The sequence below is a fragment of the Pteropus medius genome, unplaced genomic scaffold (assembly GCF_902729225.1).
Source record: "Pteropus medius unplaced genomic scaffold, Ma_sr-lr_union100, whole genome shotgun sequence".
Taxonomy (NCBI): Eukaryota; Metazoa; Chordata; class Mammalia; order Chiroptera; family Pteropodidae; genus Pteropus; species Pteropus medius.
In genome coordinates, this window is record NW_024349339.1 from 44,449 (window position 1) to 65,685 (window position 21,237).

General features: G+C 35.1%; 1 protein-coding gene across 1 annotated transcript in view; it reads right to left on the reverse strand.

Annotated features, from left to right (window-relative positions):
* Window positions 1-5,633: 5,633 nt before the first annotated feature.
* LOC120618054 (probable ribonuclease ZC3H12C) overlaps window positions 5,634-21,237 on the reverse strand; it is a 60,917-nt gene continuing 45,313 nt past the window's right edge. The window contains exon 4 of the mRNA XM_039881916.1: window positions 5,634-8,782. The gene's annotated coding sequence lies outside the window, so the exon portion shown is untranslated. The remainder of the gene's footprint in view (window positions 8,783-21,237) is intronic.

A 21,237-nucleotide genomic window follows, 5' to 3' on the forward strand; every position in this document is an offset into this window, starting at 1 on the left:
AGTATTTCATCTCTTCTTGTATCTGAGTAATATTCCATTGCATATATGTACCACAGCTTCTTTAACCAGTCATCTACCGTAGGACACTTCGGTTGCTTCCATGTCCTGGCCACTGTGAATAGTGCTGCTATGAACATTAGTGTGCAAATATCTTTTAGGATATGGGTTTTCAAGTCTTTGGGTGTAAATACCCAGTAGAGGGATTGCTGGATCAAATGGTAGATCGATTCTTAGCTTTTTGAGGAAACTCCATACTGTTTTCTATAGTGGCTGTACCAATTTGCAGTCCCATCAGCAGTGTATGAGGGTTCTTTTTTCTCCAAATTCTCTCCAACATTTGTTATTACTTGTTCTGTTGATTCTGTTCTAACAGGTATGAGATGTTATCTCATTGTGGTTTTGATTTGTATTTCTCTAATAGCTAGTGGTGTTGAGCATCTTTTCATGTTTGTTGGCCATTTGTATGTCTTCTTGGGAGAAGTGTCTGTTCATGTCCTCTGCCCATTTTTTGATTGGATTTTTTCGTTGTTGTTATTGAGTCTTATAAGTTCTTTGTATAATTTGGATATCAGACCCTTATCGGAGGTGTTGCTTGCAAATATATTTTCCCATTCGGATGGTTCTCTCTTGACATTGTTGACCGTTTTTTTGTTGTTGTTGTTAGTTGTTTTTTTTGTTTTTTTGTTTTTTTGCTGTGCAGAAGCTTTTTAGTTTAATGTAGTCCCATTCATTTATTTTTGCTTTTACTTCCCTTGCGTATGAGGTCAAATTCATAAAATTCTCTTTAAGTCCAAGGTACCTGAGTTTAGTTCCTAGGTTTTCTTCTATGCATTTTATTGGTTTTGGTCTTATATTCAGGCTCTTAATCCATTTTGAGTTAATTTTGTTGTGTGATGATAGACAACAGTCTAGTCTCATTCTTTTGCAGGTGGCCTTCCAATTTTCCCAGCACCATTTATTGAAGATGCTTTCCTTTCTCCACTGTCTGTTTTTAGCTTTTTTGTCGAAAGTTATTTGTCCATATAAATATAGGTTTACTTCTGGACTCACGATTCTGTTCCACTGATCCATGAGTCTGTTTTGCTGCCAATATCATGCCGTTTTGATTACTGTCACTTTGTAGTATAATTTGAAGTCGGGCAGAGTGATGCTTCCAGACTTGTTCTTTTTTCTCAGGATGGCTTTGACAATTCAGGGTCTTTCGTGCTTCCATATAAATCTGATGATTTTTTTGTTCTAATTCTTTAAAAAAATAGGATTTTGATGGGGATTGCATATCTGCATAATGCTTTAGGTAATATGGTCATTTTAACTATGTCGATTCTTCCAATCCAAGAACACAGAATATCTTTCCATTTCTTTGTAACTTCAAGTTCTTTTAATAGGGTCTTGTAGTTTTCATTGTATAGGTCCTTCACCTATTTCATTAGATTTACTCTTACACATTTTTTTGTTGCAATTGCAAAAGGAATTATTTTTTCCATTTCTTTTTCTGACGCTTCATAATTAGAATATAGGAGAGCTATGCATTTTTGAACATTGATTTTGTATCCAGAGACTTTACTGCATTGTTTCTAGTAGTGTTCTTGTGGAGTCTTTTGGGTTTTCTATATAAAGAATCATGTCATCCACAAATAGTGACAGTTTGACTTCTTCATTTCCTATTTGGATGCCTTCTATATTTTTCTCTTGCCTGACTGTACTTGCTAGGACTTCCATTGTTACATTGAATAAGAGTGGCGATAGTGGACAGTCTTGTCTTATTCTTGATCTTAGAGGGAAGATTTTAGTTTCTCACCATTAAGTATAATGTTGGCTGAGGGTTTGTCATATATGATCTTTATTGTGTTAAGGTCCTTTCCTTCTATACTGATTTTGTTAAGTGTTTTGATCATAAATGGATGCTGTATCTTGTTGAAGGATTTTTCTGCATCTATTGCTATGATCATATGATTCTTATATTTAAATTTATGTGGTGTATCACATTAATTGATTTATGTATGTTGAACAATCCCTGTGCCCCTGGGATGAAGCCCACTTTGTTGTGGTGTATAATCTTTTTAATATGTTGCTGTATTCGGCTTGCTAGTATCTTATTTAGAATTTGTTCATGAGAGATATTGCTCTGTAGTTTTCTTTTTATGGATCAGAGTAAAAGTGGCCTCATAAAATGAGTTGGGTAGTATTGGTTCCTCTTCAATTTTTTAGAAGATTTTGAGGAGAATAGGTATTAAATTTTCTTTGAATGTTTGGTAGAATTCACTGCTGAAGCCATCTGGTCCTGGACTTTGACTTTTTGGTAGGTTTTTGATGATTGCTTCAATTTCCATACCGCTGATCAGTTCTTCCTGATTCAGCCTAGGGAAATTGTATTTTTCTGAGTACTGGTCCATTTCTTCTAGGTTATTAAATTTGTTATTATATATTTTTCATAGTATTCTTGCATGATCCTTTGTATTTCTGCGATGTCAGTCATAATTTCTCCTCTTTTATCCCTGATTTTATTTGTGTCTTTTCTTTTTTTTTAGTGAGTCTAGCCAAAGAACCAGCTCCTTGTTGTATTTATTTTTTCTATTTTTTGGTTTGTTTTCAATATCTTTTATTTCTGCTCTAATTTTCACAATTTCTTTCCTTCTGCTATCTTTAGGCCTCATTTGATCTTCCTTTTCAAGTTTTTTAAGATGAAGTGTTAGGTTATTTGGGCTCATTCTTGTTTTTGGAGATAGGCCTGTAATGATATGAACTTTCCCTCTTATGACTGATTGTGCTGTATCTCAAACTTTTGGTATGTTGTACTATCATTATCATTTGTTTCTATATATCTCTTGATCTCTCTTTTTATTTCTTCCCTGACCCAATTATTTTTCAATAGCATGTTGTTTAATCTCCATGTATCTATGGTTCTTCCTGATTTCTTTTTGCAGTTGATCTCTAGTTTCAAAGCATTATGATCAGAGAGTATGGTTGGTATGATTTTAACCCTCTTATATTTGTTGAGGTTATTTCTGTGTCTCAATTTGTGGTCAATTCTTGAGATTGTTCTATGTGCACTAAAGAAGAATGTATAAGCAGCTGTTTTAGGATGGAAGGCTCTGTATATGTCATTTACGTCCATCTGTGTCATAGGTCTAATGTGTCATTTAAGGATGTTATTTCCTTCTTGATTTTCTGTTTGGATGATTGTCCATATCTAACAGTGGGGCATTTAGTTTCCCTACTCCGATAGTGTTTCGGTCTGTTTCTCCCTTTAGTTCTGTTAGTAATTACTTTACATATCCTGGTGCTCCTTGATTGGGAGCATAGATATTAATAAATGTTATGTCTTCTTAGTGCATGATTCCCTTTATCATTATGAAGTGTCCCTCAGTATCTTTACCTTTTTTATTTTGACGTCTATTTCACCCGATAATAGTAACACTACTCCTGCTTTTCTCTGAATGCCATTTGCTTGAAATATCATTTTCCACCCTTTTACTTTGAGTCTATATTTGCCTTGTTTGTCACCTGGATATGGTTGAGTTTTATTTTTTGATCCATTCTGCAACTCTGTGCCTTTTTATTGGTGAGTTCAGTCCATTTACATTTAGAGTGATTATTGAAATATGAGGTCTTCTTACAGACATTTTATCTTTTGCTTTTTGGTAGCTTGGTGTTTCCATTGCTTCCTTGTCTTTGTGTTTCTGTTTTCTTTATTTTGCTTGGAATTGTGGGTTTTGCCTCTGGTTCTTCTTGTTTTATGTTATATACTTCAGTAGTGAATCTTTGGTGTGGGGTTATCGTTACGAACATGAAAAGGATAGTTATATATATAGAGTTGTCCATTTTCTTCTGCGTGTGCCTTATCTCCTTTCCCCTTTGTGAATTTGGATCTTTGAATCCTCCCCTTTTCAGTCATTGTTATCTCAATTTGTCCTTATGTATGCTGAATTAGTTTCCTGCTATAGAAATTCTCTGCTTATTCTTTAAGCTTATGATGCCTTGTTTTTAGTAAGGGTTGCACTCCTCTGCTTCTATTTGCCTGTTAGTCACTTTATTCCTAATTATGTCTTTTTCTTTTTGTTTTGTTATTTTGTTTCAGATGAGCTGACATCTTTCAGTATTTCCTGTAGCAGGCCTTATAGTGGAGAATTCCCTCAATTTTTGTATGTCTGGAAAGGTCTTAATTTCTCCTTCATATCTAAAGGAGATCTTAGCTGGATACATCATTCTAGGCTGGTAGTTCCTTTCACTTAATAGTTTAAATATTTCATTCCATTCTTTTCTGGCTTGTTAGGTTTGCGTAGAGAAGTCTGATGATAATCTAATGGGGTTTCCTTTATATGTTACTGTCTTCTTTTCCCTGGCTGCCCTGAGCATTGTCTTTGTCATTATTTTTTGATAAACTTATACAGTGTGTCTTGGTGAAGGCCTTTTTGGGTTGAGATAATTGTGTGTTCTGTTGACTTCTTGAATTCCAAGCCACAGCTCATTCCTTACATTTGGGACATTCTTGTCCACTATTTGTCTGAAAATTCTTTCTCATCCCTGGTCCTTTTCCTTGCCTTTGGTAATGCCCATTATTCTTATGTTTCCTCTCCTGATAGTATCGGCTATTTCTTGTATTTCTTTTATTATTTTTCATTCTTCAGTTTCTCTCTATTCCTTCTGATTTATTTCTAGATTTCTGTCTTCAATATCACTGATCCTTTCCTCCATTTGGTCAACTCAATTTCCCAAGCCTGCTATTTCATTTTTCAGCTCTTACACTGTGTTCATCATCTCCAGAAGTTCTATTTGGTTCCTTTAGAGGGTTTCAACCTCCTTGCTCTGCTTATCTAGTTGTTTTTTAAATTCCTGAAATTGTTGATGTGAGTTGTTTTGGATCTCATTGAATTTTTTTCAGAAGTACCATCCCGAATTCTCTGTCATTTAAGTCACATATTTCTTCGTCTGTAAGCTTATTTTCTATTTCTTTCTGAGATGCCTTGTCACCTTGGTTGATCATGGTGTTTAATGGACTATTTCTCCACCTGGGCATTTATGGAAGTGTATTCTTTTGTTTTTCCAGAAAGAAGATTTATTACATAAAGGTCTCTTTTTAGCCTGCTGCAAAGAAGGAGCTTTTCTTTTGGTTTCCAGTAGGTGGCGTCTAAGACTCTTGGATCCCTGCTTTATATAAAGCCTAAATGTCTTTTTTATTTTCTTGTAGATGTTTAATCATACTTGCTACTCTCAGTTTCAGTTCCTGTCAGTATTAGCAACAGTTTCGGTAGCATTTGCTCAACTTTTCCTGGAGTTCTGTGGTGATCTGTCTTGGAGGGTATGGGGAGAGGAGCCTTCTGGGTTGGGAGTTGGGAACTGTGGCTCAGTCTCAGTTTTGTAACTGGGGCCAGTAAAAATCAACTGTTGTTTCTCTGTGGTCCCATTCCACTTCTCTGCTTTCTGGCCCAGTGATGGCCCTGGTGCCGGCTGCTAGAAGTTCCGGCACTTCCAGGCAGGCTGATCAGGGAAGTCACCGCACCTTCACCCCTACCCCTCCTCCTGCAGGGAGCTCCGCTGGCTGCGAGATGCAACTTCTTTATTTCTCCGAGTCCACTGCCCGACACCTGGGGTTCTGACCTGTGGTAGCTCTTATGCGCAGAACCCATGCTCAGATGTGCTGGTGTGCAGTTAGGGTGGTTTTTTTTTTTTTTTAGTTTTAGATGTTCAGCTTATTGTTGTTTCAAGGGGAGAGATATGAAGATGTTTCACTCCGAATGTTTTCCGAAAAAAGAAGCATATTTTAAATATAAAGATAATAATAACATAAAAGGATTGAAAAAGATATTCAATGCAAATATTAATAAAAAAATCAAGAGTGGCTATATTAGTATCAAACAAAATAGACTTCAGGAAAAGGAATATGGAGATAATAAAGAAAGATGATAGAGAAGGTCAATAAAACTGATAAATCTGCAGCTAGTTTGGTCAAGAACAGAAGAGGAAAGTCACAAATTATCAATACAGGAAACAAAAAGGAGCTGTCACTATAGCTCCTACAGACATTAAAATATTCTGATTAATGTTATGTGAATAAATTTTACAACCTAGATGAACAATTCCTTGAAAGAAACAAATGAGCAAAATGGACTCAAGAAAAAATTAAAAACCGTAATAGCTTTTATATCTATTAGAAAGTAAATTTATAGTTACATGTCTTCCCATACACAAAAAAGAAGTCTAGCCAACATGGCTCTTACTGGTCGATTCTACCAAATATTTAAGAACTAAAGTATACCGATCTTACATGAATTTTTTCAGATGGAAAATAGGTAGAGGTAGTTCATAATTCACCTTTATGTGGCCAGGATAGAGAGATGCTATGTTCATGCATGAGAAGGCTCAATATTTTCAAAATATAAATTTCCACCAAATTAACCTATAGATACAATTCAATCTCAGTAAAAACTGCAGGCAACTTTTTGTGTGTGTGATAGAAACTGACAAATTGATTCAAAATGTATATGGAAATGCTGAGGACCTAGAGTATTTAAAACAATTTTAACAAAGAAAAGCAAAGTTGGAGGACTTCCAATTTACTAAAGCCACAGATATCGAGACAGTATGGCTTTGTTAAAGTGTAGGCATACAGGTCAATGGGACAGAATAGTGATTTCAGAAATACACTCACATATCTATGGTCACTTGATTTTCTGTAAAAGTGCCATGGTAATTCCCTGGGGGAAAGGATAGCTTTATGGAAAAAAAAAAAAAAGTATCCCTGGAACTACTGTTTATCTTCATAAAAAAAATGAACTTTGATTCTTATCTCTTGCCATTCACATAATTTAACTCAAAATGAATCATAGCGCTAAATGTAAAAACTGAAACTATAGAACTTTGAAAAAAAAAAAGGAGAGAGAATGTCTTCACAACCTTGGGGTAGATGTAGATTTCTTAGGACACAATATGCTTAAACCATAGAAGGGGAAAAAAGAATGAAAAACTGGACTTTATAAAAATGAAAAACTTCTGTTATTTGAAAGACAACTTTAAGAAAATGAAAAGGCAAGCCAGACTGGGAGAAATATTTGCAACATATTTGATATAAGACACATACGGAATGCATAAAGTCTTACATTTTAATAAAAATTAAAAAAATCAATAAAAATAGGAAAAAGATTTGAATATTTCATAAAAGAATGTATACAATTAGTTATTAAGACCATGAAAAGGAATACAACATTATTAGTTATCATGGAAATGCAAATTAAAATCGCAATCTGATGTCACTGCACAGAATTGAATTTTTTTAAAAACTAACAATAACAAAGGTGAAGGAAAGTATGGAATAACTGGTGGCAATGTAAAATGATCCAAGTAAGGAAAAAAGTTTGGTACTTACTTATATTGTTAAATATATACTTACCATGTGACTCTCCATTTCCATTTCAGGTATTTACCCATTAGTAATGAAAACGTGTGGTAACAGAAAAATGTATAGACAAACTTTCATCACAGTTCCATTCATAATAATCTCAAACTAAAAAACTCTAATATCATCAATTAGGTAAATGAATAAATTTTGGTTAATTTGCGAATGTGATACCATTCGGCAATAAAAACATGAGTGATGGATGCATGTAATGGCATGGGTGAATCTCAAAAATATTATGCTGAGTCCCAGAAACCAGATACAACGTAGTACATATTGTTTACTTCCATAAAATCAATAATGACAGTAGATAAAAGTTTTTCCTGGGGATTTTTGTAGCAAATTGATGTGAGAGAACTTTTTGGGTGATGCAAATATTCACTCTTTATCTATTATATTGGTGTGTATATTTTTCAAACTAATCAAGTTGTGCTCTCAAAATCAGTGCATTTTATTGAAAAAAAATTATACTGTAATGAAGTTTACTTATGTAAAGGCACCTATATAAATATCTTATGCATGACTTTGAGAAACAAAGGGATATTCTTTTTTTATATATAAAATCATATAAATAAACTAGAAAAATTTGAAGATTCAATAGATGAATAGTTAAAGGTCATGTAGAAAAAAGGAATTCAGGATGATGAAATATAAATCAATAATAAAGTTAAAAAATATTCAAGTTGTTTTTATTCAAGATGTTTATTAATCAAACTACTACAAATTAAAATAATTAAATGATTTTGCTTTTTAATAGCGAAAGACTGAAAATTATTATAATAGTGCTAGAAAGATTTTGGTATTGGTTCACTGTTGGCAAGAGCATGAATTAGTATCACTGTGTGAAAAGCAAACTGTAAATATATATTATGGACCTTAAGATTTCCTTACTCTCCTCCATTAATTACTAGTCCTATAGCTAGTAAATGGGAAAGCCTGAATTTGAATCTAGGTCTCCTGATTACCTGCATGTCTCCAAAGGACAGAATTCTACAAAATTTGAAGTGAAAAGTATTCAAATTAAAAAATAAAAACTGGCATATGTAGCAAGAATTATTGTTTAGTTAACATAAACAGGTAGTTTTTAAACTTGAAAATAAATTTACTGTTCCACCCAAGACAACATGGTAGTTAAAAAGACTGAGTAAACAAAAACAAATTTACATATTGTCCAGCAAAATACCTGACAGTGCCAGAGACCTGCATAGGTATAAATGGACGCTAAGTACAAACAGCTAACAGGATTTACCTGTAATGAGAGCATCAGGGTGAGACTGCTCTTTTCTCCACGCAGGAACAAAAACTGTAACATCTTTGCGGCCTCTTTCCAAAAACCAATCCACTGCCAATTTTATTCCTTGGCAGGAAAATGCTTCTTTGTTTCCATGGCTGAAAGATTATTTTAGAACACTTAAAACACAATGAAACCTAAATTTAATTTAATTCAAATTTATAAACAGAAATGATCACATAATTACAATAGGAGATTTCAAATTTGAGATGGAGTTGACTACCTCAGAAACATTAAGATAAACTAGGAGTTGAAAATTTCTGAGAAAAAAAATTAGAAAATTGGGATGATTATTGCATAGAGAATAAAGAAAAGTGAGTGTTCAAATGTCAAGTTGAAAAGGTTAACTAGTCAGACATTTTCTTTTTGACCAGGAAGGAGGGGAAAATAGAAAGGGACCTCAAGCACAGCAAAAATAATTTCAGTCAAATGTAGAAAAAAATCAATGAAAACAGTGGAATGGAATACTTACGAGTTTCTAAAATCTTCCTTCTTGAGAGTTCTTATGAATATACCTGAATATAATGATTAAGTAATGCATAAAATTTATGAAGTGACCGATGTAAAACAATGTACACACATCCACTGAAAGGAAAAATATGTGCACAATACTGAATCTCGTATAAGAAACGCTTTCCATGTCCTTCAATGAAAAGACACCTGGTTTCTGTTTAACATTCTTGTGTTGGACAAAGATTAATGATGACAAAAGGACATACAAAATTGGATTAGCAGTTTTAGGGAATAAAAGAAAATGTCCAACTAAGAGCGTAGTAATTCAACATATATTTATCTAACACCAGGCTCTGCTTGTACACTTTCACTTAATAATTAAAAAAAAAATCTAATGTTTTTAAAGAATATTTCTTGCCTTGAATGTAATAATTATGTTCTTTTAAAGTTTGAGCTCTGAAAGCAACATTTCTTATTTATAATGAAGATAAATATTCTTTACTATTTGAGCTAAGGAGTTCCTATGCATATGTCTCAAAAGGAGGGCTGAATGAAATAGGTAAGTGCTTTTTTAACTTTTAGCACAAATCAAACATTAGGTATATTAACATATTGTTCTAGTGTTCTCTTGGGAAGCCCTAGAACCATTCTAAATATGGTTAATCATTTAAGGACAAAACATAAATAGATTACCTTGTTTTAAAGATAATGGAAGGCTATAAATGCAAACCACAGGGACTGTTTATGGTTCCATGCACCCATCCTAATGGTTTGAGGCAAGATTAGAGGTGAACTCAGATGTACTAGAATTTTTAGAGAAAGAGATAAGGGACGGAGTGTCCAGCGGTCCTCTTAAAGGGCCCATACATGGACTTACTCACTCATGGACTCACTGTGGCAGCAGCTAGAAAGGCACCAGGGACAAACGGGGTGGGGTGGGGGAATAAATTGTCTGGCTTCAGGGCAAGGGCTAGAGAGGTAGCTTTCTTTCAGATGGAAGTGCTGGCAGTTTCCGTTCCTTTGTTGAGCCCTCCCTCTCCTGGCCTGAACACACAGGCGGGTACCACATTTGAGTCTCCATCAACCTGGCTAAAACCATTTGCCCTGCCCTGGTGATCCCCTGAGACCTTGCCCTACCTACTTTTTGGGCCCACCCAAGCCATTTTCAGAGGCTTTTACATACAAATAATCTATCTTAGCTCATGCTGTGGACTTTCCTAAAATCTCAAACAAGCAGCATCTGGCCTCAATGTGTCCCATACTTCTTGCTAAGTGGCCCCAAGCCTGGTACTAGCAGCAGCCAGCCTCAGTTCATAGCTTAGCCTCTCCCAGGCACCTCCAAGCCCAGGACAAGTGGCAACCATTTGCAAACCACTCTGTAGCTCATTCCACGTGGTCTTGTGCAGGGCATTGGCAGTAGGTGAACTTGGCCTGCACCAGAGCCCCTTCTAAGAGGTCCAAGAACCAACATACCTGGTGGCCAACTTCAGATTACTCCAGAGCACCACTCAATCACCTGCACAAATGACACACCCAAAGGGCAGTCTTGGCAGGTGCCAGAGATCTGCTAAAGTGAATTTGTGCTCTGTAGAGTGAGCCCCTGACAACAGCTTCTCCACTGTAGTCATGGCCAGTCAACACAATGAATCAGCTCGAAGGTCAGTCCCTTCCACTGACGTGCCAATAGCAATCAAGGATCAACTACAACAGGATGGCACACACAACCCACACAAGAGACATACCAGGAGCACATAGCTCAGGTGACCAGGGAGACTGTGCCACTGGAATCCACAGGGCATCTACTACATAAGGCCATTGCCATGACAGGGACACACAGTAGTTGTATCTATTACATAGCAGCAAACACAGGGAGGCAGCCAAAATTGAGAGACAAAGAAGCAAAAAATAGAACAAAGCTCCAGAAAGAGAACTAAACAAAATGGAGGCATGCAATCTACCAAATGCAGAGTTCAAAACACTGGCTATACAGATGCTCAATGATCTCAGTGAGAACTTCAACAGAGTGATAGGAAACTTAACAATGAAGATAGAAAAAAAAAAAGAACCAGTCTGAAATGAAAAATATAATAACTTAAATAAAGAATATATTAAATGGAATCAATAGTAGAATAGGTGAAGCGGAGAACTGAATCAGCAATTTGGAGGACAAGGTAGCCAAAAACACACAATCAGAAGAGAAACAAGAAAAGAGAATCCAAAAAATGAAAGTTTAAGAGGCCTCTGGAAAAACATCAAATTTAACAACATTCACATCACAGGGGAAGGAGAAGAGAGAGAACAAAAAATTGAAAACCTATTTGAAGAAATAATGATGGAAAATTTCCCTAAGCAGGTGAAGGAAATAGACACATAAGCCTAGGAAGCTCAGAGAGTCCCCAAAAAGATGACCCCAAAGAGACCCACGCCAAGACACATCACAATTAAAATGCCAAAAGACACAGAGAGAACCTTAAAAGTAGCAAGAGAAAAGCAGTTAATTACCTATGAGGAGCTCCCATAAGACTGTCAGCTGATTTATCAACAAAAACTCTGTGGACCAGAAGGGACTAGCACAAAATATTCAGTGATGAAAAACAAGCACTTACAACCAAGATTACTTGACCCAGCAAAGCTTGGTCAAATATTGAAGGACAGATAAAGAGCTTCCTGACAAGAAAATGCTAAAGCAGTTCATCAATATCAAACCAATATTACATGAATTTAAGGGACTTCTTAAAGAAAAAGAAAAGATAAAAGTATGGATAATAAAATGGCAATAACCATATATCTATCAACAATTACTTTAAATGTATTAAATGCTCCAATCAAAAGATGGCTGAATGGATAAGGAAACAAGACCCTTACATATGCTGCCTACAAGAGACTCACTTCAGATTGAAAGACATACATAGACTGAAAGTAGAGATGGAAAAAGATGTTTCATGAAAATGAAAACAAGCAAACAAAAAGCTAGGGTAGCAATATTTATACCAGACACTAGACTTTAAAAACAAAGGCTATAACAAGAGACAAAGGAGGACCCAGTAATCCCACCTCTAGGTATTTATCTGAAGAATCCCAGGACACTAATTTAAAAAGCCATACGCATCCACATGTTTACTGCAGCGTATTTATAAGAACTAAGATATGGAAGCAATCTAAATGTCTATCAATAGATGAATAAAGAAGAAGTGGTACATATATACATGGAATATTACTCAGCCATAAAAAGGAATGAAATCCTGCCATCTGCAAAAACATTGATGGACCTAGAAGGTATGCTATGTGAAATAACTAGTACAGAGAAATAAAATACCATATGATTTAATTTGTTCTCTACTTTTTGAATCTAAAACACAAAACAGAAATAAACTCATAGATACAGAGAACACTTTCATAATTGCCAGATGGTACAGGAGAGGTGAAAAGGGGAAGGGATTAAGAAGTACAAATTGGCAGTTACAAAATAGTCATGGGCATTTAAAATATAGCATAGGGGATATACTCGATAATATGGTAATAACAATGTATGGTGCCAGATGGGTTTTATCGGGTGATCACTTTGTTAAGTTATATAAATGTCTAATCACTATGTTTTAAACCTGAAACTAATATATTATTGTATGTCAACTATAGCTGAAAAATGAAATTAAAAAAAGAGATCTGTATCATACTGATAATATTCTTTTGCAATGTTAGTAGATTAAAGATAGGAGGTTCTAGTTCAAAAATTAGTGTTGCTATTCACCAGCAAACCAATTAAAATTTTAATTAAAAAAAAATCCCATTTGTAACGTGACAAAAACTAAACAAATCTAAAGATAAACAATATGCAGGAGATTTATAGAGAAAATAGAAATGAAAACCCTTTATTAAAGGGCATAAGAGAAGACCCAGGGAAAAGGAACAATATACCATTTTCATGGATGATAAGACACAATTTATGAAGATAGTGATTCTCAAATCAATCTACAGTGCACTGTAATTCTAATAAAGATCCTCAAAGGGTTTTTATGAAACTTGAGAAGCTGATCCTAAAATTAATATGGAAAGACAAAAGGTCAAGAATAGTTAAATAATTTTGAAGAACAAAAGCAGAAAAACTTCCCTACTAGGTAGCAATACTTAGAATAAAAATACAGAAACAATCAGTGTTATATTGGTACAGGCAAAGATAAAAATAAATAGGAAATATGTAACAGAAAAGTGAGCCTAAGGCAATATACATGTGTGTATATAAATGATAAAAGTGACATTACAAATGAATGAAGAAAAGAGACTATTCAACAGATAGTACTAGGACAATTGGTTATTTATATGAAAAAATAAAATTATATTTTTACCTCATCCCATACATAAAAATAAATTAATAGATCAAAGATTTAAATATGAAAAGAAATCCTGAAAAACTTGGAAGAAATTATAGCAGACACTCACAGCGGAATAGGAAAATACTACTTAATGAAGACATGCAACCACAAGCTTTATCAAGGAAAAGTCTGGTTCATTGGGGTATACAAAAATTCTTTATGCAAAAGATTCCGCACAAAACAAAAATGCCATAGGCTGGTATTTGCAATACACAGGACCATCCAGAAGGCTAGTACTGAGAATATATAACATACTCCCATATATCGAGAAGGGTAACCAGCTTTTTTTTTCAAAGGCAAAAAATGTGAACAGGAAATTCACAGAAGAGGAAATCTAAATGACCAACAAACGTGAAAAGATCTCAATAGTGAAGAAATGCAAATTAAAGCCAAAAGGAGACACCACTTCACACTTATCAGACTGTAAAAAATAAAGTCTGCAAACACCAGATGTTGCCAAAGATGTGTGAAAGTAGGAATTCATACATTACAGGTGGGAATGTGAATTGGAATAACCATTCAGGAGAGCAATCTGGCAATTATTTATAAAGTTTAAGGCGTCTTTTCTTAAAACATAGTATTGCATATCTAGGTATAGTAAAACCCCACAATAACTTGAAATCAGATTTAATGCAGTTAGCAGTTGGCTTTCATCCTCGACTCAGCCTTAGATCTCACATGGGACAGGTTAATGTCTTATCTTCTATGGGTAGAGAAAGGCAGATAAGTGGGGATGTGCAGGGTGAGTCCCTGAGTCTCCAGTGCTTTCCCAGCCAATCTTCCCCTCATCAAGCCCCTGCAACGCCTGCTGTTGTCTTGGAAGTCCCTGCTGGCCAAGGTCTAGAATCATCCCCAGTAGTAAGCCTGATAAAAAATTATGAAAAACAGGATATCAAAGTAAGCACAATGTTCCTACTAGTGCAAAAGAACCATCTGATGAGTTTAATAAAAAAGCAGGGTGATGTTTAAGAACTGTAGCTTTAATTTCATATAAACAGAGATGAAAATTCATTATACTTCTATAGCCACTTATGGGCCATATCTGCATGCATTCAGGGTTTTTTTTTCCCCCTCACTAATAAAAATAGTTAATTCTATATTTATGAATTGGCATACCCCTTTGGGCCTCAATTTTTTATTTCAATAATTTGGTAATAAGGATGGTATAACTCAAGTGAGTCCCGTGCTAGGTGAATTTGTTGGAAGAGTTGGGATACTTTTAATTAGGTAAGAAACTCAGAAAATTTCCAAAAAAGTGATCCTTCAATCACTTTGCCTCAGCCGGATTGGGTTCTCAGGGAAAATTCCAAAACCTTACTGCAAATTTTGAGTTACTGTTAAGCAAAATGGGTAATATATGCTCAAAGTTCGCATGTGATTCACCACTGGCTTTAACGGTAGAAAAATACAAGAAGCCAACAGGTCTCTTTCTTAAAAGGCTCATTTTACTCTGTCATATTTGAAATAGGTATTCTAATAAAAGTCTTGCTTTGCAATGGACAGAACAAAAATCATTGGTAGTAGATAAACTGGAATATTAACAGAGCTTTTTAGAAAAAAACCATAGTTGAAGTAAAAAGATTATTGATGTCTCTGGATCTCAGGAAATAAGAATGAACGGAACAGCCATAAAGAAAGACTTAAGAAACTGAAAGTTCTCTTCTCTGTTGTTGTTCCCGTTCTTCCCTTCACCCTTCTTTGTACAGTCTGGACCATAGAAGGAGCTGATGACTTCTTGGATGGATGGCTCCCAGTGGCTTTAGGATCTTGGGATAACTTCCCTTTGGCAGAAAGATAACTGCCAGACTTATCTGAATGTTCTCATATGGATTAAACCAAGACTCCCATGACACCCAATATACAAAACACCTAGGGAAGCAGAAATGATTAACAGGAAAGAACAGAGAGTCTGAAAGTTTGGATAAAAGACATCAAGTTGGTGAATGGTTGCCTTCATAACTTGAAAGAAAGGAAACAGAGAGTCAGGCTTCGAAACAGCAAAATGAGACGGAAGCCACAGTGCCATTCAAACCAACTTACTTTCATCTCAATGAGGGACATCAACTCTATTCCTTTGGAGCTTAAGGGCCTCAAATGCCTTATAGAAGCTATCCAGGACTGCTGGGTGGCTCAGATGTGGTAAGAGTGCATACGCTCTCGTTCCTAGTCTATATCACCCATCTTAAGAGTTATTTTCCAGGGCTTTGGAAAGATCTGCGAAAATGCACTGAGATGCTCTACAGTGCGTTTTCACTCCACAGCCCTATGCAGGAGGATGGATGTTGGCTGCTGCATGGAGCGCTACCTCTCGACTCTGCTGGACTAATGGAACAGGCATAACGTGGGCAAATGATCACTGCTTCCCAAGGGAGTGCCATGGCCTCAGGCACCTCCTCCCACTTGGCTGCTCCTCATGCCTTGGGACATCTATTGTGAGGCACTGCTGATGGCAGTCCTTGAAACCTTTCTGCAGGCAACCTGGGAGAAGTTGCAGTGCTGCTGCTTTGAGTCCCCTATTTGTTTCCATCAGTGTTCACTGAGGCATTTTCTAAATTAACAGGGATGGATGCAGGGGCAGATAAGAATAGACCCTTAATCCTTCCCAGTTTTGTGGTAGCTCTCCTGCCGGAATTCAAGCACAAGTGAGAAAAGGTATCTGGATGGCAAGGGCAGACAGTTTCTTACATCTTGGCAATCCAGTTTTGGGGAAAAAATGGAGAAAGGTGAAGACAAAAACAAGAGTCAAGACTGAAGTGTTACCTGCCCAGTTAGAATTACTCACAAAGGGAGCTAACCCTTTTCTGGAAACACCAACAAATAAGACAAGACTCTAATGAAAAGTCAATGTCACTATTGTAAGAAGCCAAGACATTGGAAAGAGGAATGATTAAAGAGATTGAGCAAGAGCAAGAGATGCAACGTAACTATGAAGCTTTACCACCTCCATTGGGAGACCCTTCTCCCCAGGAAATCATACAGGAAATAACTAGCAAATGATGCAAAACAACATAATTGGAGAGCCTCAAAGCTGGGATTGGGGAAATCTTACATCTGTATTTCTTTTTCCTGCCTTAATCTTTCCCTTCAATTTTATAAAACCTGGAGCCATGTATTCTGCAATTTCTACTGACCTTTCTTGTATTTCCTGAACCAGGAAAACATACAAGTTATGTGATCTCTGGACAACCTTTCTCCTCATGTTCCTAAGCAAATCTGACCTCTGTTAGAGGAATATGCCACTCTTCTTAATGCTGTCAATTTGCTGGGAAGAGACCTGCTGTATAAACTAAGGGCTACCACATTCTGTTGTCTAGGTAGTGTTTTTGAAGCTCCTGGGAGACAAGAAACCTGAGTCAGGGAATATGTGCTTATCTGTACTGACAGTAAATATGTGGAGGGGGTCAGTAAATATACTATGGGCCAAATTTTGAAGAAGAGAGGCTTTCTAACATCAGTGGCAACTAATGTACCAATGGGAAACTAATACTGATTTATTAGATTAACTGCAACTTTCCCAAAAGATTTCTGTAATTCATTGTAGAGCTTATACCAGATAATAAGATGAAATTAATTTGCAGACCAAGCTGTGAAAAGAGCTACTAAGGTTTGGACTGGGGTAACTAAAGCACCATTACTTCTATTACTTTTTCCTTTTTTGTTTTTGCCTTTTTAGTGTGTTTCTTTTCTTTCTTTCTTTTTTGAAGCCCTATTACTTCTATCAGGGACTCCCATTCACATTTTCAGACATATGCAACTTCCTACGAACTATGAACTAGAAAGTGGAAATCAAGGGAAGTTAAATGAATACAGACTATCTTGACAAACATATTCTTCATAATGACGAGGAATTTTCATTCAAAAGGCTAATTAGCTCTCTGCTCTGTTTCTGTAAATATGCTTGTTGCACTGGCTATACTCAAAATTGACTAGACTCACCTTCCCTTTTGTTTGATCTAAGCAACAAATGTAACTGTTTGTTCCCCCTAGCAATTCATGTGCTTTGTAACACTTTCTAATTGTCAGTAACCCATAGCAACTCCTGCCCTAACACAATGAAACTACCTGCAACTATAGCAACTCTTCCTGCTGCTCTGTGACTGTCTGAGGACAAATTAACCAATCAGCTTATGACAAAAAGGGTCTATAAAAGGAATGTTGTAACTGAGCTCCAGGGCCGGATCTTCAGAGTGCTAGCTCCTTTGGGACTGCTGTAATAAACCTGAGTTCTCCAACTCTCTGAGTGCTGCTTGGTTTCTCACCAGTCTAATTTTAGATCTTTTCTGAAACAATAAGACTTATGCTATCATAACTTGTTTTAATCCCTTCAGCTTTTCACCCAACTAATATCATAATTTTCATTAGTCCATAAAGTTACTGTACATATCCAATAGGTTTATCTTTAATTTATTTCATAAATACTACTGTGTAACTAATTTGAAAAGCACATAAATTCTACTTTTCTGTCTTCAACTGAAGGGTAATTCCGTAAACAGTCAAAATAATATGATATTTGCCACATCTTATGACAACACCAAATATACTTCCCACTGGAGAGTTGAAGTACACTTGTTTATTAATGTGCCATTGAAATAGCCACCAATGGTTAACAGATCATAACAATGTATTTTGTAATGCAGAGAAAAATTCAGGGAACAACATATTTTAATGTAATCTGCTTCAATATGAAACCTAGAGGAGCGGGACAATGGGCCAAGCAGTTCATTTGCCACAACTAGGAAATGTACATTCACATATTACACTTTCTGAAGTAAAATACATGTCATTAGCTACGTTAACCACAGGATAAGAAGGGTTATTTTAGAATTATAACTGTTATCATTCAGTGGTAGACATGAGGAGTAATTGAAAAAATGGAGAAACTTAAAAAGGGAATGAAGTAATCTATTAAAGGGGACGGCCTCTTTATTTTTCATGGCATTAGAAAAAAGAGAGAACAAAGACGTCACTCTTCAATTATCTTATTTCCTCAAATCTGATTTTGCTATAGTTTGAGTATTTGATTGGAATTAACATATTACTTATAATGTTATACAGAACCTTGGAAATCATAGGTTTATATTCTAAAATTTATGTAACAAGTATATTATTTATATAATCAAGGGAAATCTATTCTTAAAAAGGAAGTCTTTCCAAAATTCATCTAAAATCTAATTATAAAAAAATATGCCTGGAATGGCATATTCAGTACTACTACCAATTATTATAATAGTATTAGTAGTACTATTACTTATACTAATGCAACCACTAAGTAGAGATTGCTTTTGATGAGCAGGCCAAGGCAGTGAAAATAACAGTCTCTGGAATCAGATATGAGTTTAAGCATTCTCCTTACTACTTTCCTGTGTGATCTTGGCCAAGTAACTTATTCTTATTTAAATTTTCTCATATTTAAAATGGAGATAATCCCACCTATATTCTAGGGCTGTAAGAATTGAACAAGATCAAATCCATGAAGCACCTAGCAGACTGCCTGAACACAGAAGGTTTCAACAAATATTAGTTCCTTTACTTTCTCACATCCCTTTAGTCCTAATTTTTAGAAAATGGAAAAAAAAAAAAGCTTTTATTTGCTTTGGAATGCAAATAAAACCCAAAACATAAATCTTAATTTCGCCACTATAGTAAATTGTGATTTTTTTAGAGCAATATGTCTGATTTGTGCAGATCACTAAAGTTTGTTTTTAAAAGAACCAAAAAGAGATCAAGGTAATCATGGGACTCAAAAACACAATTACTTTAGTTAATAATCTACTAGATAACATCCTTTATTTAAATAAACTTGAGCCATACCTTTGCTATATCCTCGACTAGAAGATTCAAGTATGATTATAAAACTTCTATGACTTTAATAGGTCATTACATCAAGCTACTCTGTGACAAAGACTCAAGTTATCAGTGTTTGTCAGTGATGCACTACAAGTAAAAATAAGGGTAAAAAGTATCCTTGTAAATTAGGAAACCATATGTGAATCTTTAGTACTGAAGTCCTTCAAGTTTAGATATAGTTACCTTAATTATGTTACAGAAAGTCAGGGTACACTGAACATTAATCACAGAATAACACTAATATAATATTTAAAATATTAAACACTAAATTATTAATATACCCCAGTGCTCATTAAATATTTGATGATTTTATTTTTTTCTCAATTTTTAGGCATGACAGTACATAAACAATGTTGGACACATGAAAATAAATTTTAATTTTAAAGAACTCTTTAAAATGTCTTTAAGATCTTCCTTAATACATTTTCAATGTTTGATTGTTAAAAAGAAATTCTCTTACATCTATTTTATGTTCCTTAAGCAGGGAGAAAGGTGTGTAGCTGGATATCATCTTCGATATGGAAATAAGAGTATTTACTTCCTATTATTGTTGTTTAATTTTCATATTTTATTTGAGAACCTATTAATTCCATGTGCTGACTCATAGGTATCTAGAATTTTTTCCTTCACACTACTGAAGCCTCATAATGATTGACTGATGCTTATTTTGTCACTCTTCTAGCTACTCAACTTTACTATCTGATTTCTTTCCCAACACACTAAGATCACTTTGAAACTAAACCTAATTGTCATAATGCTAAGTACTGAACATTTCCACCAGAGAGCTCAATCCAGGCCCCCTTGTTACAGATCACTGAATCAGTGTTTATCAAGTTGTGTTCCAAACAGAAATTCCATAGTGTGGCTCAGAGGCCCTTCTAGGGAGGAAGCAGGGAAAGGGATTTTTCAGTGGGAAACACAGCCTATTTATGTTCCCCAATTCAAACAGAACTCTGATTTTGTTTGTTTTAAACATTGGGTTTCCATGTAAGATTGGCAGGATTGTACTGCTTTAAAGAAAAGTCTGAAAAATCACTGATTTAGGACAATGAAAATATTCGACACTCAAATTACAATAGAAGTCTTAATATAAAATAGATTACTATTAGCCTCCAGTTGTTTATGGGCATAGCAGTGTGGCAAAGAGCGAGTTTTCAGAATGGGAAAAGGTAAGAAAAAAGGGAAGGAGAAAGATTTCTTTGACTTATAAGGTCCATAATTTGAAGCCAAAGGTAATAATAGTAAGTACATTTAGCTAACCCAGATCTAAGGGGGTAATTAGTCCAAAGATGCTGAAGAGAACATATCTGTTAAGTAGATGTGAAAATGTCTTCGATAATCACAGAAGTAGAAAACATCGACTCCAATCACTTTTCCCTATTTCTGATAATTCAGTAACTTTTCTCATTTCTTATCATCGCTAAACTAATTAGGTGAACTGCAATTAACTTTATTCATACGTAATAGGACTCTGCTAAAGTAATTATTCGCTAGTCTTGGATTATAATAAGAGAAAAATCCAGTATGAGGCTAAGTTTGGAAAAGATTAAACAACAGAGGTTATTTTACTGAAGAATTCTCAAGGCCATATGTACACTTCATACTTCTATGATTTTTAAGGCCCTCTTTACTTCATTAAAAAGTTGTTTGCATCCAAATTGATCTCCTACCTCCTATAATCCACTTTAAATATCACTGCCAGATTATTGGATAAGGCATAACTCTACTCTTGACATTCCCTTCCTCAAAAATCTTCAATTACCTTTGAAGTCAAATATAACTAGGTATGAATTGTGTTTTGCTTTGAGCAAATAATTTAAATCCTGCAAGTCTCATTTGCTTATAAATGCAAGATAATACTGCTTCCATCTGAAGTTTATTTT